Source organism: Lepisosteus platostomus, chromosome 5 (assembly GCF_059453375.1).
Source record: "Lepisosteus platostomus isolate fLepPlt1 chromosome 5, fLepPlt1.hap1, whole genome shotgun sequence".
NCBI classification, from domain to species: domain Eukaryota; kingdom Metazoa; phylum Chordata; class Actinopteri; order Semionotiformes; family Lepisosteidae; genus Lepisosteus; species Lepisosteus platostomus.
The window spans coordinates 3686467-3703434 of NC_142615.1; the positions used below are offsets into that span (position 1 = coordinate 3686467).

At 50.8% G+C, this 16968-nt stretch overlaps 1 long non-coding RNA gene across 1 annotated transcript; it reads left to right on the forward strand.

Annotated features, from left to right (window-relative positions):
- Nucleotides 1-7592: 7592 nt before the first annotated feature.
- Nucleotides 7593-14414, forward strand: LOC148662531 (uncharacterized). Its single transcript, XR_015936379.1, has 3 exons — nucleotides 7593-8400; nucleotides 8538-8592; nucleotides 11325-14414. It is a non-coding gene; the product is annotated as an uncharacterized LOC148662531 (long non-coding RNA).
- The last annotated feature ends 2554 nt before the right edge of the window (nucleotides 14415-16968 follow it).

Here is a 16968-nt window from a genome sequence, read left to right on the forward strand (position 1 = left end):
CTGTGATTCCCCTGCTGGCCAAGTTTTTTTTCCGCACCTAAAAACGTGGAGAGATCGAAACCTTTTAGGTTTTAAAGAGTCATGTAATTTGTACCCCGATTCCTCAAACAAAATCTAAAAATAGCCGTGGAAAAGTGGCTGACACGAATCCTGTTGTGTTTATGCAAGACGTTATTAATGTTCCAGTTGCCTCTGTTGTTCTGTTGACTCATTTCATGTCCATGTCATGTGTTCAAGTCTGCTTCTGGCTCCTGGACACTTGTAGCTAGAAAACACACCCACTCACACACCCTGGACAGGACACCAGTCCATCACAGGACACACACACACTTACACACCCTGGACAGGACACCAGTCCATCACAGGACACACACACACACACACACACACACACACCCTGGACAGGACACCAGTCCATCACAGGACACACACACACACTCACACACCCTGGACAGGACACCAGTCCATCACAGGACACACACACACACTCACACACCCTGGACAGGACACCAGTCCATCACAGGACACACACACACTCACACACCCTGGACAGGACACCAGTCCATCACAGGACACACACACACACTCACACACCCTGGACAGGACACCAGTCCATCACAGGACACACACACACACACTCACACACCCTGGACAGGACACCAGTCCATCACAGGACACACACACACACACTCACACACCCTGGACAGGACACCAGTCCATCACAGGACACACACACACACACACACACACACACACACTCACACACCCTGGACAGGACACCAGTCCATCACAGGACACACACACACACACACACACACACTCACACACTCACACACCCTGGACAGGACACCAGTCCATCACAGGACACACACACACACACTCACACACCCTGGACAGGACACCAGTCCATCACAGGACACACACACACACACACTCACACACCCTGGACAGGACACCAGTCCATCACAGGACACACACACACACACACACACACACACACTCACACACCCTGGACAGGACACCAGTCCATCACAGGACACACACACACACACACACACTCACACACCCTGGACAGGACACCAGTCCATCACAGGACACACACACACACTCACACACCCTGGACAGGACACCAGTCCATCACAGGACACACACACTCACACCATGGCCAAATTGCCCTGAAGCTGCGTGGGAGGAAACTGGAGCACCTGGTGAAAACTCGCACGTAGAACATGCAGACTCCACACAGACAGCACCCCAGGTCCGGAATTGAAGCCAGGGACCCAGAACTGCACCGAACTGAACTGCTAACCACGGTACCCTTTACACAAGCCACATATCTTTAAAAAAAAACCCAAGTCTCTCCGTCGTGCTTAAAGACCTTGCCTTTGGATCTCGGTAACACCACGAAGCCGTGTGGTGACGCCGCCCCCTGTGCCTGCCGTGGTGACGTCACAGGTCCCGGAAGTTCCGACCGGCCTCCTGCCTCAAAACATGGCGGAACTTCCTGTCGCCCTGCTCCCCTCCAGGCACGGCCATCGGAACAGCGGCGGACTCAGGTGAGACGGAGAGGGGGTGTGTGTGTGTGTGTGTGGGGGGTAAAACAACGTTAAGTTAAAAAACGACAAAGCGATTTCAGACAGAGAAAAGTGACTTTTCTGTTTAACGATAAGTTTCCGCTCGTGACTATGGTGCCGTTAGACGCGACCGTTACTGCGCGTGTGGGAGGAAGCTCGCGAGAGAGCGCTCGCGACAGGTGCGCGGCGTCGGCGTCTCCGCCAGAACCCGTCCGTTAAAATAAGAATTATTATAACTATTATAATAATTATCAATAGAAAGTGTTGGAAACCATTCCCTCGGTGTGCGGAAACGTGCTTTAGTGGACGACATATTGCCCCTGTGCGGAAAGGAGCTGAGAAAATGCTCTCGTCAGGTTCGCGGCACCGGCGTTTTTTTGTCAAAACCGGTCAATTAAAATAATTATCGTTAAACAGTGTCAGAAACCATTCCCTGAGTGAGCGAAAACTAACTTCACGGAAAGTCACGTCCCCCTCCGGTGAGTTTGTCTTGGAAAGAAAATGTTCGTGTCGGGTTCACGGCGCCCAAGTCTCTATCACAACCGTTGGAAACACAAATTAATATGAATACAAGTAAAACTGTTAGAAATCATCCTCTAACGTATCGTAAATGTGCTCTACTGTAAGTAACTGAGAAAATGCTCGCTTTAAGAATAAAAAGTGTTGGAAGTCATTCCCTAAGCGTGCAGAAAGGAGCTGAGGAAAATGGCTCTCGTCGTGTTCGAGGTGATGTCGTCTCGTCTCCGCGGTCTGTGGTGTGAGCCCCTGGAGAAGTGGGGGCGCTCAGTGAGGTCAGGCTGTACCCCCAGTGGGTGCCGTTTCCCAGCAGGGTCTGGGTTTTAACAGGAGCGCAGCTGTGTGGCTCCTTCTGTCTGTCCCTGGCTGGACAGTAGAAGTGTTGTGAGTAGAAATGCTGCTGAATGCGATTCTCAAGATGGCAGACGTGGATGTAACTACAGTGTGTTAAATTGCCTGCTGCACCCTGTGCTCATTAATTAAACCCCAGGGTGTTTCTGGAGAAGAGTAGGGGTGTTACCCCAGTGTCCTGGCCTAACTGCCTCCCTGGTCTTGACCCATCATGGCCTCCTCATCACCCCCCTCTCTGAACTGGCCCCATCCCTCTGCTCTCCTCCCCACTGAGAGCTGCTGTGTGCTGAGCGGACTGGAGCATCACCCAGGTGGGGGCTGCACACTGGGGGGGCTGGAGGGGATCCCCCTGACCTGGGAAGAGCTCTGAGGGGAGGGTCCAGCAAGGCGCTATATAAGTGTAAAAAATTGTTGTTGTTGTTGTTGTTGTTGTGGCCCTATGACACTAAACAAGCAGGCTTGTGAGCACATCTCTTGTAATCCAGTAGCAGTATAGCTCATGACTTTCAGACTACTTACTCGTTAACTGCATGCAGATCATGCATTGTGGAACGTTTTTGGGTGTGAAATTTCTGCTGCACAACATGTACTTATCCTCTTTATTAACTTTCACAAGTTCACAATTTTGTGGTGATTTGAAATGTCCAATTTTTTTATTGAATTTATTTTTTTTTAACCGAGATTTAATAACTGGACTGAGAAATTGGGACTGCAGTTCCCCTTCAAAGAGTTTATTAATGCTTTTATCTTGTACTCGGATTCTTCAAACATAATCTAAAAATACCCTTGGGAAAATGGGTTGACCTAAATCTTACTGTATGTAATCTTATTATTGTCTGTGACCCTGACGTAATGTCCATCATGTTAATAATGATCCAGCTGTCTTTGTTCTGGTGACTCTTTTGATGTTGTGTCTGTGTTGTTAGTTCACAGTGTCTGTGTTTAAGCCCTGTAGGGGAGCTGGAGTCCATCCCAGCAGGAAGCGGGGTGTAAGGTGGGGTTCACCCTGGACAGGACACCAGTCCGTCACAGGACACACACACACACACACTCACACACACCCTGGACAGGACACCAGTCCGTCACAGGACTCGCACACATCCTGGACAGGACACCAGTCCGTCACAGGACACACACATACTCACACACACCCTGGACAGGACACCAGTCCGTCACAGGACACACACACACTCACACAGAAGGACGGTGTCCTTCCAAAACATGGCGGAGCTTCCTGTGTGACTCGGGTAAGGCGGAGGATATGTGTAGCGTGTAACGACCAAGTTCAGAAACCACAGACCAATTTCAGAAAGATAAAAGTGACCGCATTCGGCTTAACGACAGCTGTCCCCGAGGTGTTAGACTCTGCTGTCCTGGAGCATCATCCAGGTGGGGCTGCACACTGGTGGGGGGCTGGAGGGGATCCCCCTGACCTGGGAAGGAGAGGTCTGAGGGGAGAGTCCAGAAACGAGCTGTAGAACTGTAAGGAGTTGTTGTTGTTGTTATTAAGCTGAGGATGAGACAAAAAGTGCCTATGTGACAAAAAGATCTCTGGAGATTTCTAGGCACGGTTGGGTATCACTGCACTTTGTGTAAAAATTTAGTTACTGTGATGGAGCCGTTGGCAAACTTGCTTCACCCAGAAGTGCCTTTTGAAAATCTAGTACTGCCTCTGTTCGTGCAGCCCGATAGTCGTATGCAGAAGTTTGGGCACCCCTGGTCAGATTACATGTTTTCAGTGAATCTCTTAGTGAAAAGAAGTTAATCCAACCTCTGCACAATTTAAATGCACAATTAGTATTTATTTGCTGAATTTAACACATTGAAAAAACATGAAATGGTCAATGTGACATGTGCAGGTTTGGGCCCATTAGGCCTCAAACCTGGATCGACTCATTGGGCCTTAAATTAAGCCAGGTGAAGACAATTCCAGAGCTGAATAAATCTTCTGACCCTTCTCACCTCTCTGGGTGTTGTGCTAAATCTCAACAGCCGTGGGTTCCTCTAATCAGCTGATTTATGACTTGAAAATAAAGACTCCTTGCTGCTCCTAGTTTGGAATTTCCACTGTCACAAACATCATGGAGAAATAAAAGTTAAGTGAAGGCAGGATCCGGAAGACCCAGGAGCATCTCTGATAGAGCTGCTGGTAAACTGGTCTGATCCCTGCAGAGCACCTGCAGAGGGGTTTAGCTGGGACTGGAGTAGTGGTCCACAGGTCCCCAGTACAGCGCTGCTCACCGCATGGGAGAGCTGTCAGCAGGAAACCTTCCCTACGACCTCCTCACAGTGCAGAGCCATACTTAGACGAGCCAGAAACCCTTTGGAACAAAGTGCTGTGGGCTGATGAAACAAAAATTGAACTTTTCGGCCACAACCAGAAAAGATTCACTTGGAGGAAAACAGGTGAGGCATCTGCAGAAGAGAGCAGCTTGCCAGGCGTTCAGCATGGGGGTGGATCTGTTGTGCTCTGGGGTGGTGTGGCAGCCAGCGGCGCAGGGAATACTGTTCGGGAGGAAGGAAGAAAGGATTCAACTCCATCCCAGCAAATCCAGGAAGCTGATGTCCCAGAGTCAGAGAAGGAATTGAGGCTGAGAAGAGTTTGGATGTTTCAGCAAGACCACGATCCAAAACATACCTCAAAACCAGCCGTGACGTTCTCACAGGAACGACTGAGGGTTGTGGAGTGGCCTTCACAGTCCCAAGACTCGAATGTTATTGAAAATCTGTGGGGAGATCTCCAACACGCCGTGCCTGCAAGAAGACCTGAGGCTATTTCTGAGCTGGGAGAGTTCTGCAAGGAAGAGAGAGAAAACATTTGGAATGGAGACTCTTAGCTGACGACAAGAAACATTTGGAAGCTGAGATTTCTGCCGAAGGAGGTGTTACTAAGCCCAAACTTTTGCACAAGCCACATTGACGGTTTTATTTTCAATCTCTTAAATTCAGAAAATAAATAGTAACTATGCGTTAAAATGTGCAGCCATGTCATGTTTAAGTTTGTACCCTGCAGAGGTTGTGTTAACTTCTTCCCCATCTCTCAGATTGCTTTAAATGTGACAGATCCCAGCCTGAGCCGGAGCAGGTGTGGTCTGGACGGTCCATCTGCAGGGGACAGAGAGCGGTCAGACCACCATGAGGCGGCCTGGCACTGTCCCACACAGCCCCCTGACTGCTGGAGTGCCTTCATAGACCCGCTCTGTTGTTCACGACGTCCTCACAGGGCTTGTGTGTCCATTTTTCTCTTCTGATCAGGTGTGATGTTTTTATGTAGATGGCACTAGGAATATAACCAGTAGTGTCATAATTTCCAGTAGCAGCACTAGTAATAGAAGTACTAGTGTCATTATTTCAGTAGCAGCACTAGGAAGAGAAGCAGTGTTGTTATTTTCAGGAGAAGCACTAGAAATACAAGCAGTAGTGTCATTTATTTCAGGAGAAGCACTAGGAATATAACCAGTAGTGTCGTTATTTTCAGGAGCAGCACTAGTAATGGAAACAATGTTATTTTCAGTAGGATTACTAGTAATAGAAGCAGTAGTGTCGTCAGGTTTAGTAGCAGAATTTGTTATTTTTAATAGCAGCACAATCATAGAAGAAGTAGTGTTAATGTTTTCAGACGCAGCACTCGGAATAGAAGCAGTGTTGTCGTTATTTTCAGGAGAAGCACTAGAAATACAAGCAGTAGTGTCGGTATTTTCAGGAGAAGCAGTAGTGTTAGCAGTAGCAGCACTAGTAATAGAAACAGTAGTGTTATTTTCCCCAGGAGCACTAGTATCAGAAGTTAATATAAGCAGTAGTGTTAATGTTTCAGAAGCAGCACTAGGAATACAAGCAGTAGTGTTATTTTCAGCAGTAACACTAGTAATAGAGACAGTACTGTCATTATTTTCAGTAACAGCACTAGGAATACATGCAGTAGTGTTGTTATGTTTAGTAACGGCACAAGGTATAGAAGCAGTAGTGTCGTTATCGGTAGCTGCAGTAGTAATAGAATTAGCGGTGTTATTTGCAGTAGCAGCACTAATAATAGAAGCAGTAGTGTTATGTTCTGTAGCAGAACTACAAATAGAAGCAGTGTTGTTTGTAGTAGCAGCACAAGGAATAGATGCGGTAGTGTCTTTATTTTCCGTAGCAACACCGGTAATAGAAACAGTCGTGTTGATGTTTTCAGGAGCAGTAATGGTAATAAAAGCAGTGGGGTTGTTTGTTTCAGTAGCTGCTCTCATAAAAGCAGAAGTGTGATTTTTTCAGTAGCAGCACCAGTAGTAGAAGCAGTAATGTTGTTGTTTTTATGAGCAGCAGTAGTAAGGGGGAGAGCTGTGAAGCTCTCTCCCTCATGTTCCACGATGTCCAGAGGCTGATACTGGGAAGACAGGTATGGATTAAGAGTTGTGATAGAGGTGGGAAGCTCTCTCCAGACTTTTATTTTCCTTGCTTTTCCAGGATGTCCAGATGCTGACAGTGGGAAGCCCAGTATGGACTTGTGATAGAGGTTGGATTCTCTCACCTGTTTTTTCTTTTCCTTGGTTTTCCTGGATGTCCACAGGCTGACAGTGGGAAGACAGGTATGGGTGGGGTGTCGTGATAGACGTGGGTTTCTCTCACCTGTTTTCTTTTCCCTGATTTTCCAGGATGTCCAGATGCGGTCAGTGGGAAGACAGGGGAGCCCAAAGCTTTTCACAGACCTGTGTGTTTGTGACCTTTCAGATTACTGTGGCTTCAAGTGACACAGCTGCTGGTATTGTTCTCTTACAGGACACTGTTATTTTCCAAGCAAGTTGAATAATAATAATCATTGTTTACACTTCTACAGCTCTTCCCAGGTCAGGGGGATCCCCTCCAGCCCCCCTTGGATGATGCGCCGGCAGCCAGAGTGCGCCAGTACAGCCTCAACGTTAATGTTGAACAGGCATCAGAGAAACGACTCTTATAGAAAAGGAAAGGCTTACTTTAACACTGGCGTTGCCTCATTGTGAAGTTTTTGTCTCTCCATCTTGGACAGTTGACACTGACTGTGACCCTCTTGTGTCTCTCCACTGAGGACTGAGGAATTCAGACCAGAGACTGGACGGGGGAGAGACAGCACTGTGGCAGAAGCTTTGTCCCGAATGTAAGTCAGGGTGTGGTCACTGATGGTGGAGGTTTATTCTTTAAAAAAAAAGGTTGTTTCACAGCTTAGAACAATAAATAAGAAACGTACCTTTGAGGATACTGTTCACATGGTGGTTTTTGTTTTAAAGGGTGAGGGCATGATGGCGTGATGTTTCTCTCTCCGATTGCTTTAAATGGGACAGATCCCAGCCTGAGCCGGAGCAGGTGTGGTCTGGACGGTCCATCTGCAGGGGACAGAGAGCGGTCAGACCACCATGAGGCGGCCTGGCACTGTCCCACACAGCCCCCTGACTGCTGGAGTGCCTTCATAGACCCGCTCTGTTGTTCACGACGTCCTCACAGGGCTTGTGTGTCCATTTTTCTCTTCTGATCAGGTGTGATGTTTTTATGTAGATGGCACTAGGAATATAACCAGTAGTGTCATAATTTCCAGTAGCAGCACTAGTAATAGAAGAACTAATGTCATTATTTCAGTAGCAGCACTAGGAAGAGAAGCAGTGTTGTTATTTTCAGGAGAAGCACTAGAAATACAAGCAGTCGTGTCGTTATTTTTAGTAGCAGCACCAGGAAGAGAAGCGGTAGTGTTGTTTTTTTCAGGAGCAGCACTAGGAAGAGAAGCAGTAGTGTTGATATTTTTAGAGGCAGCAGTAGTAATGGTTATCGAGTTGTGAAGCTCTTTCCCTAATTTTCCAGGATGTCCAGAGGCTGACAATGAGAAGACAGGTTTGGACGGGGAGTTTCTATACAAATGGGATTCTCTCAGGTGTGTTCTTTTCCCTAATTTTCCAGAGTGTCCAGAGGCTGGCAGTGGGAAGATCGGTACAGATGGGGAGTTGTGATAGAGGTGAGAAGCTCTCTCCCAACTTAATTTTCCCTCATTTTCCAGGATTCAGAGTCTAACAGTGGGAAGATAGGTATGGATCGGGACATGTGATAGAGCTGGGAAGTTCTCTTCTGACTTTCTTTTCCCTTGTTTTCCAGGATGACCAGACACTGACAGAGGGAAGACAGGTGTGGATGAGGAGTTTGGATGGAGGTAGGAGACTCTCCTTGATTTCTTCCTCCTTGTGTCAGTCTGTGTGCCTGTCTCTCCAGCTGCCTGTGGGCTGTGAAACTCCACGGCTTCACAGTGCTTACCTGGGCTTAGTAACTGTAGGTTGCAGGTTTGATTCCTGAGGGGGGACACAGCTCTTGTACTCCAGGGCTTCTGTCTACTGTGCTCAGATAGACTGTTCTGATACAATGGTCATCACAGTGGCTGTACTGTAGGGAGTGTGGTGTTGACAGTGGTGTGCTGCATTCTCACATATACTGAATACTGGTCCTGACACACCTGTGTGCTGAGCTCTCACCTGTACTGTGCTTTAGTATTGAAACCTGAGTATTGAACTCTCACATCTGTTGAACTTTAATACTGAAACCTGCATGCTGATCTTTTCAACTGCGCTACAATACTCAAACATGCATACTGAACTCTCAACTGTACTGAGCTTTAATACTCACACTGACACACGTGTAATGAACTCTGCTGTGTACTGTTGTTATACTGAAACCTGTGTACTGATCTCTCGCCTGTACTGAATTCTCGACGACACACCGGTATGGTTGTATTGCACTTGAATACTCACACCGATACTCCAGTGTGCTGACTTTGCGATTGTACTGCGATTTAATCTTCAGTGACGCATCAGTCTGCTGAACTCTCTACTGTACTCTGTAATACTCAAACATGTGCACTGAACCCACCTGTACTGTACTATAATACTCCACACATCAGTGTACTGAAATCTTGACTGTACTGTGCTTTAATAATCAGTGACACATCATTGTGGTCAAGTCTCACCTGTACTGTGCTGCAATACTCACACTGACACACCTGTGTGCTGAGCTCTCATCTGTACTGTGCTTTAGTATACAACCCTGAGTATTGAACTGTCATCTCTATTGAGCTTTAAACTCAAACCTGTGTGCTGAACGTTTGCCTGTACTGCGTTGTTATACTCAACAGTGGTGTGTTGAATTCTCACAAATACTGTATCTACAATACACTGACACACCAGTCTACTGAATTCTCAGCTTTACTGAGCTTTAATACTCACACTGACACACGTGTAATGAACTCTGTTGTTGACTGTTGTTATACTGAAACCTGTATACTGATCTCTCACCGGTACTGCACTGTAATACTCAAGGACACATCTGTGTTCTGAAGTCTCACCTGTACTGTGCCGTAATAGTGACACACTGACACACCTGTGTGCTGAGCTCTACTCTGTATTGTACTTTAGTATTCGACCCAGTGCGCTGAACTCCAATCTCAATTGAGCTTTTATACTCAAACCTGTGTGTTGAACTCACATGCGCTGCTGTGTACTGAAATCTCGACTGTACTGTGCTTTAATAATCCATGACAAATCATTGTGCTGAGCTCTCCTGTGTGCTGACCTTTTGCCTGAACTGTGTTGGAATACTGAACCCTCAGCTGTACTGAGGTTTCATTCTCAAGAACACATCTGTGTGCTGAGCTCTCACCTGTACTGTGCTTTAATAATCAGTGACGTATCGGCCTCACTCTCAGCTGTACTGTGCTGCAACAGTGACACACTGACACACCTGTGTACTGAACTCGCATATATGGTAGTGTAATACTCAAACATTTGTGTACTGAAATCTCAACTTTACTGTGCTTTAATAGTGACACACTGACACACTTGGGTGCTGAACAGCCTTTACTGTGCTTCACTGTTCAACCTGTGTATGAATTCTTGCCTGTCCTGTGCTTCAATACTTAGTGATACTCCTGTGTGAAGAACTGTCACCTGTACTCTTGTAATACTCAAACCTGTGTATGAATTGTTGCCTGTCCTGTACTCCTGTGTGAAGAACTGTCACCTGTACTCTTGTAATACTCAAACCTGTGTATGAATTGTTGCCTGTCCTGTACTCTTGTGTAAAGAACTGTCACCTGTACTCTTGTAATACTCAAACCTGTGTATGAATTGTTGCCTGTCCTGTACTCTTGTGTAAAGAACTGTCACCTGTACTCTTGTAATACTCAAACCTGTGTATAAATTCTTGTTTGTACTGTGCTGTGCCATTGACATACTCCCGTGCTGAACTGTCACTTGTTTTGTTGTAATACTCAAACCTCTTTATGAATTCTTGCCTGTACTGTGCTGTGATACTGATGCACTCCTGTGCTGAACTCTCCCCTGTATATTTTTAATAAACAAACCTCTACTGTAATATGCGACTACATCTATCCTGAAATCATGACTGTAATAATGATGGATAATTGTGCTGAAGTGTCACCTATAATCTACTGTGCTGTACTAGTGCCACTGCTAGCTGTGTACTGAACTCTTCTGTACATTATAATACTCAAGCTTGTCACTGAACCCACCACTACTGTCCGATAATATTCCGCAGCTGTGTACTGAGATCCGGACTGTGCATTAAGTAGAACTGACTGCTCATTGTGCTGAATTCACACCTGAAATGTGCTGTAACAGTGACACACCTGTGTTCTAAACGGCTGTCTGTACTGTGCTTTAAGAGTCAGTGTTACTGTGAAGAACTCCTGCCTCTACCCTTGTAATACTCAGCCCTGTGTATGAATTGTTGCCTGTTACTGTGCTGTAATATTTACACACTGCCCCCCTGTTGTATCAGACATGCCTGTTTCCTGAATGACCTGCTCTCATCTGGGCTAGGTTGATTGAATCCCCTGTGTCTGTGTGTTAATCCTCCTCTGTCTCTGTGCTCCAGGACAGAGCTGCTGTTCTTGGTGTCTCTGTGGAGAAGCAGCCAGTGGGGACCAGGAGCTGCGTACCAACAGGCTCAGCGGGAGAGGCAGATGCGTCTGGAGCACAGCAGCACCTCCTGCGCTGAGGACAGTGAGAGAGAGAGACTACTGCGCCGTCGCCTGGCCGCTGTCACTCAGGCCAGAGTCTGAGCTGCACCTGTGAGCCGATAAAGAGCAAAGAGCTGGACTCTGTCACCCGGGATCCCACCACCCTGCCTGGAGAGGATGAGTCTCAGTTTCCCTGAGGTCTGAGGCCGTCTGCACTGCTGGGCCTGTGCCCTCCTCCTCCAGGCGGTAGTGCTGGAGAGCCTGAGTTCTTTCACCCTTTGTCCTGTGAGCGGAGTCGGTGGTGGAGTAGTAATTTGCTATCAGGTTTCGGAGGAAGAGTGGTGGGCCGGAGGGGCAGGTGCAGTACTCGTCTGTCTCCAGTGCGTGTGCGTGTGTGTGTGTGACCTCTTGCCCTGCAGGCTCATCCTCTCATGTTTCAAACATGATCCACCTCATTACTACTCTCACAGTATTGCCACACGTAAGGTAGGGATATGAAGGGGGGAGAAGAGCAGAGGGATGAAGCCGGGTCACGGAGGGGAGTGAGTAGGAGGCTGTGATGGGTAAAGGGCAGCGGGAACTGGGGAAGGGAAGCTGGGTTGACACTCCTCTACCTTTATTACTTGAACTGTCCTGCTGCAGGACCTCATGAACTACATTTCCCAGCAGGCCATGGGGGAGAACAGTGGCCAATAGGCTGCCTCCCCTGGGTTAATGAGGCTCAGCTGGTGTATATAACAAGGGTATGGGAGCTCAGCTCCTGCAGCGGGGTGGAAGGTGGAGGCAGTGGTCTGTTCAGTGAGTTGGACTTGGGGGTGGGAAGAAAACATTCGAGCTGCAGAGAAATTGCCAGCAGCTTTAAAATAAGAGAGGGAGGGACAAGCTGGGTGGTTCTCGGTGAACGAGGAGCTGTGCTGGGGGGTGGGTTCGTGTTCCTGGTGCTTGAAGGGCAAGGGGGGCTCGGGCGGGTGGGCAGGCAGGGCCAGTGTTTCTCTTTCCTCTCAGAGGAGGCTCAACAGGAGCCCTCATGAAAGTGTAGAACTAGACTGGGCAGAGGGCCTTATTTCTTCTTGTGCTTGTTTCGCAGTTAGCTGGCAACCCTCTCTAGTCAGACCCTCAGGAAAAGGGATCAGCCAGAGACTCATAACTGGTTTTTCTCCCTCATCTTTTTTAGCGGGGAGGGGTCGAGGGGCTCACCTGGGCCCAGTCCTCCAGTGCAGGAGGCCCAGCGGGGCAGCTCTGGGCACAAACACTCAAAGCCACAAGGTAAGGGATCGCAGTGCTCTTTATTCACAGCGAGGAACACAGCAGGCCAGAAACCACAAGACAGACCCTCGCTCTTACCTGGAGCCACCACCAGCTTCAAACCAGGCCTGTGGCAAGAAAGCCAGCACTCCCAGTTCCCAGGGTCAGCAGTCCAACACAACAGCAGCAGCACAGCTCTGATGCTCCTCTCTCCTGCTCTGCTCGGCACAACCACTCTCTTCCCCAGCCAAGGCTGGACTGAAGGGCTCCGCTGCCTGCTTTTTAAATGTCTCCTGACCAATGGGCTTCCACCAGTTAGCCAGGTAATTGTGCTTCGGCACGGCCTGCTGGGAAATGGAGTCGACATCTTGCTGCCCCTCACAGCGTCCAGAGCGAGTGGCACAGGAGCTGTTCCTGAAGTAGCTGAGCCCGTCGGCGAGGGAAATAAATCTAATTCAAATAAAAAAGAGCAAGTAGTCTTCTGGGATGAGTAAAATAATCATTGTTAACGTTTGTGAGAATTCAATGTAAAACACTTGTCCTGGGGAGGATTTGAACCTGCAGGCTGGAGGGGAGCAGGCGAGAGCTCTTCCACAGAGCCACCGTGTCTCTCTGCAGGCTGGGGCTCCTGTGGGCTCTTGCTCTTCCCGGCTCAGGGTTCCAGACTGAGCAGTAAAAGGCAGAGCGATGGCGTCTCCTCTCAGGGCGGGAGCAGGTGGAGGAGTGGAGATGGTGCTGCGCTTGTGACTGGGAGGTTGTAGGTTCGAATCCCAGGTGGGACCTGAGGTTGGTAAGAAAAGTACATTTATTAACTTTTCTTACCAATTCTTTTCAAGAATTAAATTGAATGAAACAAGCAGCTAGTTTCTCCCTGGACTTGAACTCACAACCTCTCCAGTACAGAGGCAGAGCTCTTCCACTGAGCCACCGTGTCCCTGTTGGTCTGGGGCTCCTGTGGGCTCTTGGTCTTCTTCCCAGTTCAGGGCTGAAACGGAGGGATAAGAGCCGGACCGAATCCCTCTCCCCTTGGGCCTGGAGCAGGTGGAGGAGTGGAGATGGTGCTGCGCTCATGACCAGGAGGTTGTGGGTTCAAGTCCTGGCTGATCCCTGGTAAGTAAACCAAGGTGAGTATCGGAGGTGAGTATGTGGGCAGGATGATGGGGAGGGGCTATTACTGGGGGGTAGTGGGGGGGTGGAGGAGGCAGAGCAGGGGCTGGGTTAGGTTAGCCAGGGTTAGAGGGGGAGGAGTGGGTTAGGCAGAGGTGTAGGGCAGGGCTAGGCTAGAGAGGAGTAGTGGGGGGGTGAGGCAGTGTAGGGCCAGGGGTGGGTGGAGAGAGGAGAGTAGGAGAGGTGAGTGGAGGAGGAGTGGCAGGTGGCCCAGGCCAGAGGAGGAGATGGGAGGAGAGGCCCAGGCCAAGGTGGGAGGAGTGGCAGGTGGCAGGTGGCCCGGGCCAGGGGAGGAGAGGCCCAGGCCAAGGTGGGAGGAGTGGCAGGTGGCCTGGGCCAGAGGAGGAGATGGGAGGAGAGGCCCAGGCCAAGGTGGGGGGAGTGGCAGGTGGCCCAGGCCAGAGGAGGAGGTGAGAGGTGAGTGGAGAAGGAGTGGCAGGTGGCCTGGGCCAGAGGAGGAGATGGGAGGAGAGGCCCAGGCCAAGGTGGGAGGAGTGGCAGGTGGCCTGGGCCAGAGGAGGAGATGGGAGGAGAGGCCCAGGCCAAGGTGGGAGGAGTGGCAGGTGGCCTGGGCCAGAGGAGGAGATGGGAGGAGAGGCCCAGGCCAAGGTGGGAGGAGTGGCAGGTGGCCTGGGCTGGATGAGGTGAGTGGAGGAGGAGAGGCCTGGGCCGGGGGAGGAGTGGCAGGTGGCCCGGGCCGAGGTGGGGGGGGGGTGTAGAGAGGTGAGTGGAGGAGACGGGGGGGGGGTGGGCCCAGGCCAAGAGTGAGGATGAGGTGAGACGGGGGGGGAGAGGAGGTGGAGGCAGGACAAAGGAGCAGGGGGAGACAGAAACTTTTTCCCTGGGGGAAGAGAAAAAGTTTCTGTCTCCCCCTGCTCCTTTGTCCTGCCTCCACCTCCTCTCCCCCCCCGTCTCACCTCATCCTCACTCTTGGCCTGGGCCCACCCCCCCCCCCCGTCTCCTCCACTCACCTCTCTACACCCCCCCCCCACCTCGGCCCGGGCCACCTGCCACTCCTCCCCCGGCCCAGGCCTCTCCTCCTCCACTCACCTCATCCAGCCCAGGCCACCTGCCACTCCTCCCACCTTGGCCCGGGCCTCTCCTCCCATCTCCTCCTCCAGCCCGGGCCACCTGCCACCTGCCACTCCTCCCACCTTGGCCCGGGCCTCTCCTCCCATCTCCTCCTCCGGCCCGGGCCACCTGCCACCTGCCACTCCTCCCACCTTGGCCCGGGCCTCTCCTCCCATCTCCTCCTCCGGCCCGGGCCACCTGCCACTCCTCCCACCTTGGCCCGGGCCTCTCCTCCCATCTCCTCCTCCGGCCCGGGCCACCTGCCACCTGCCACTCCTCCCACCTTGGCCCGGGCCTCTCCTCCCATCTCCTCCTCCGGCCCGGGCCACCTGCCACTCCTCCCACCTCGGCCCGGGCCTCTCGCCACTCCTCCTCCACTCACCTCTCCTCACCCACCCCTGGCCCTACACTGCCTCACCCCCCCCACTACTCCGCTCTAGCCTAGCCCTGCCCTACACCTCTGCCTAACCCACTCCTCCCCCTCTAACCCTGGCTAACCTAACCCAGCCCAGCCCCTGCCCTGCCTCCTCCACCCCTCCCTTCCTAGCCCACCCCACTACCTGTTCCTGACCCTGCTCTGCCTCCTCCATCCCCCCACTACCCCCCAGTAATAGCCCCTCCCCATCATCCTGCCCACATACTCACCTCCGATACTCACCTTGGTTTACTTACCAGGGATCAGCCAGGACTTGAACCCACAACCTCCTGGTCATGAGCGCAGCACCGTCTCCACTCCTCCACCTGCTCCAGGCCCAAGGGGAGAGGGATTCGGTCCGGCTCTTATCCCTCCGTTTCAGCCCTGAACTGGGAAGAAGACCAAGAGCCCACAGGAGCCCCAGACCAACAGAGACACGGTGGCTCAGTGGAAGAGCTCTGCCTCTGTACCAGAGAGGTTGTGGGTTCAAATCCAAGGAGAAACCAGCTGCAAGTTTTATTGAATTTAATTCTTGAAAACAGAGACACGTTGATAGAGACACCGAGATCATGTACTTTTCTTACCAACCTCAGGTCCCACCTGGGATTTGAACTCACAACCTCCCAGTCATGAGCGCAGCACCATCTCCACTCCTCCACCTGCTCCTGCCCTGAGAGGAGATGCCATCGCTCTGCCTTTTACTGCTCAGTCTGGAACCCTGAGCCGGGAAGAGCAAGAGCCCACAGGAGCCCCAGCCTGCAGAGAGACACGGTGGCTCTGTGGAAGAGCTCTCGCCTGCTCCCCTCCAGCCTGCAGGTTCAAATCCTCCACAGGACAAGTGTTTTATATTGAATTCTCACAAACGTTAACAATGATTATTTTACTCATCCCAGAAGACTACTTGCTCTTTTTTATTTGAATTGCATTTATTTCCCTCGCCGACGGGCTCAGCTACTTCACGAACAGCTCCTGTGCCACTCGCTCTGGACGCTGTGAGGGGCAGCAAGATGTCGACTCCATTTCCCAGCAGGCTGTGCCGAAGCACAATTACCTGGCTAACTGGTGGAAGCCCATTGGTCAGGAGACATTTAAAAAGCAGGCAGCGGAGCCCTTCAGTCCAGCCTTGGCTGGGGAAGAGAGTGGTTGTGCTGAGCAGAGCAGGAGAGAGGAGCATCAGAGCTGTGCTGCTGCTGTTGTGTTGGACTGCTGACCCTGGGAACTGGGAGTGCTGGCTTTCTTGCCACAGGCCTGGTTTGAAGCTGGTGGTGGCTCCAGGTAAGAGCGAGGGTCTGTCTTGTGGTTTCTGGCCTACTGTGTCCCTCGCTGTGAATAAAGAGCACTGCGATCCCTTACCTTGTGGCTGTGAGTGTTTGTGCCCACAGCTGCCCCGCTGGGCCTCCTGCACTGGAGGACTGGGCCCAGGTGAGCCCCTCGACCCCTCCCCGCTAAAAAAGATGAGGGAGGAAAAACCAGTTATGAGTCTCTGGCTGATCCCTTTTCCTGAGGGTCTGATTAGAAAGGGTCACCAGCTAACTGCGAAACAAGCACAAGAAGAAATAAGGCCCTCTCCCCAGTCTAGCTCTACACTTTCATGAGGGCTCCTGTTGAACCTCCTCTTAGCGGAAAGAGAAACACTGGCCCTGCCTGCCCACCCACCCGAG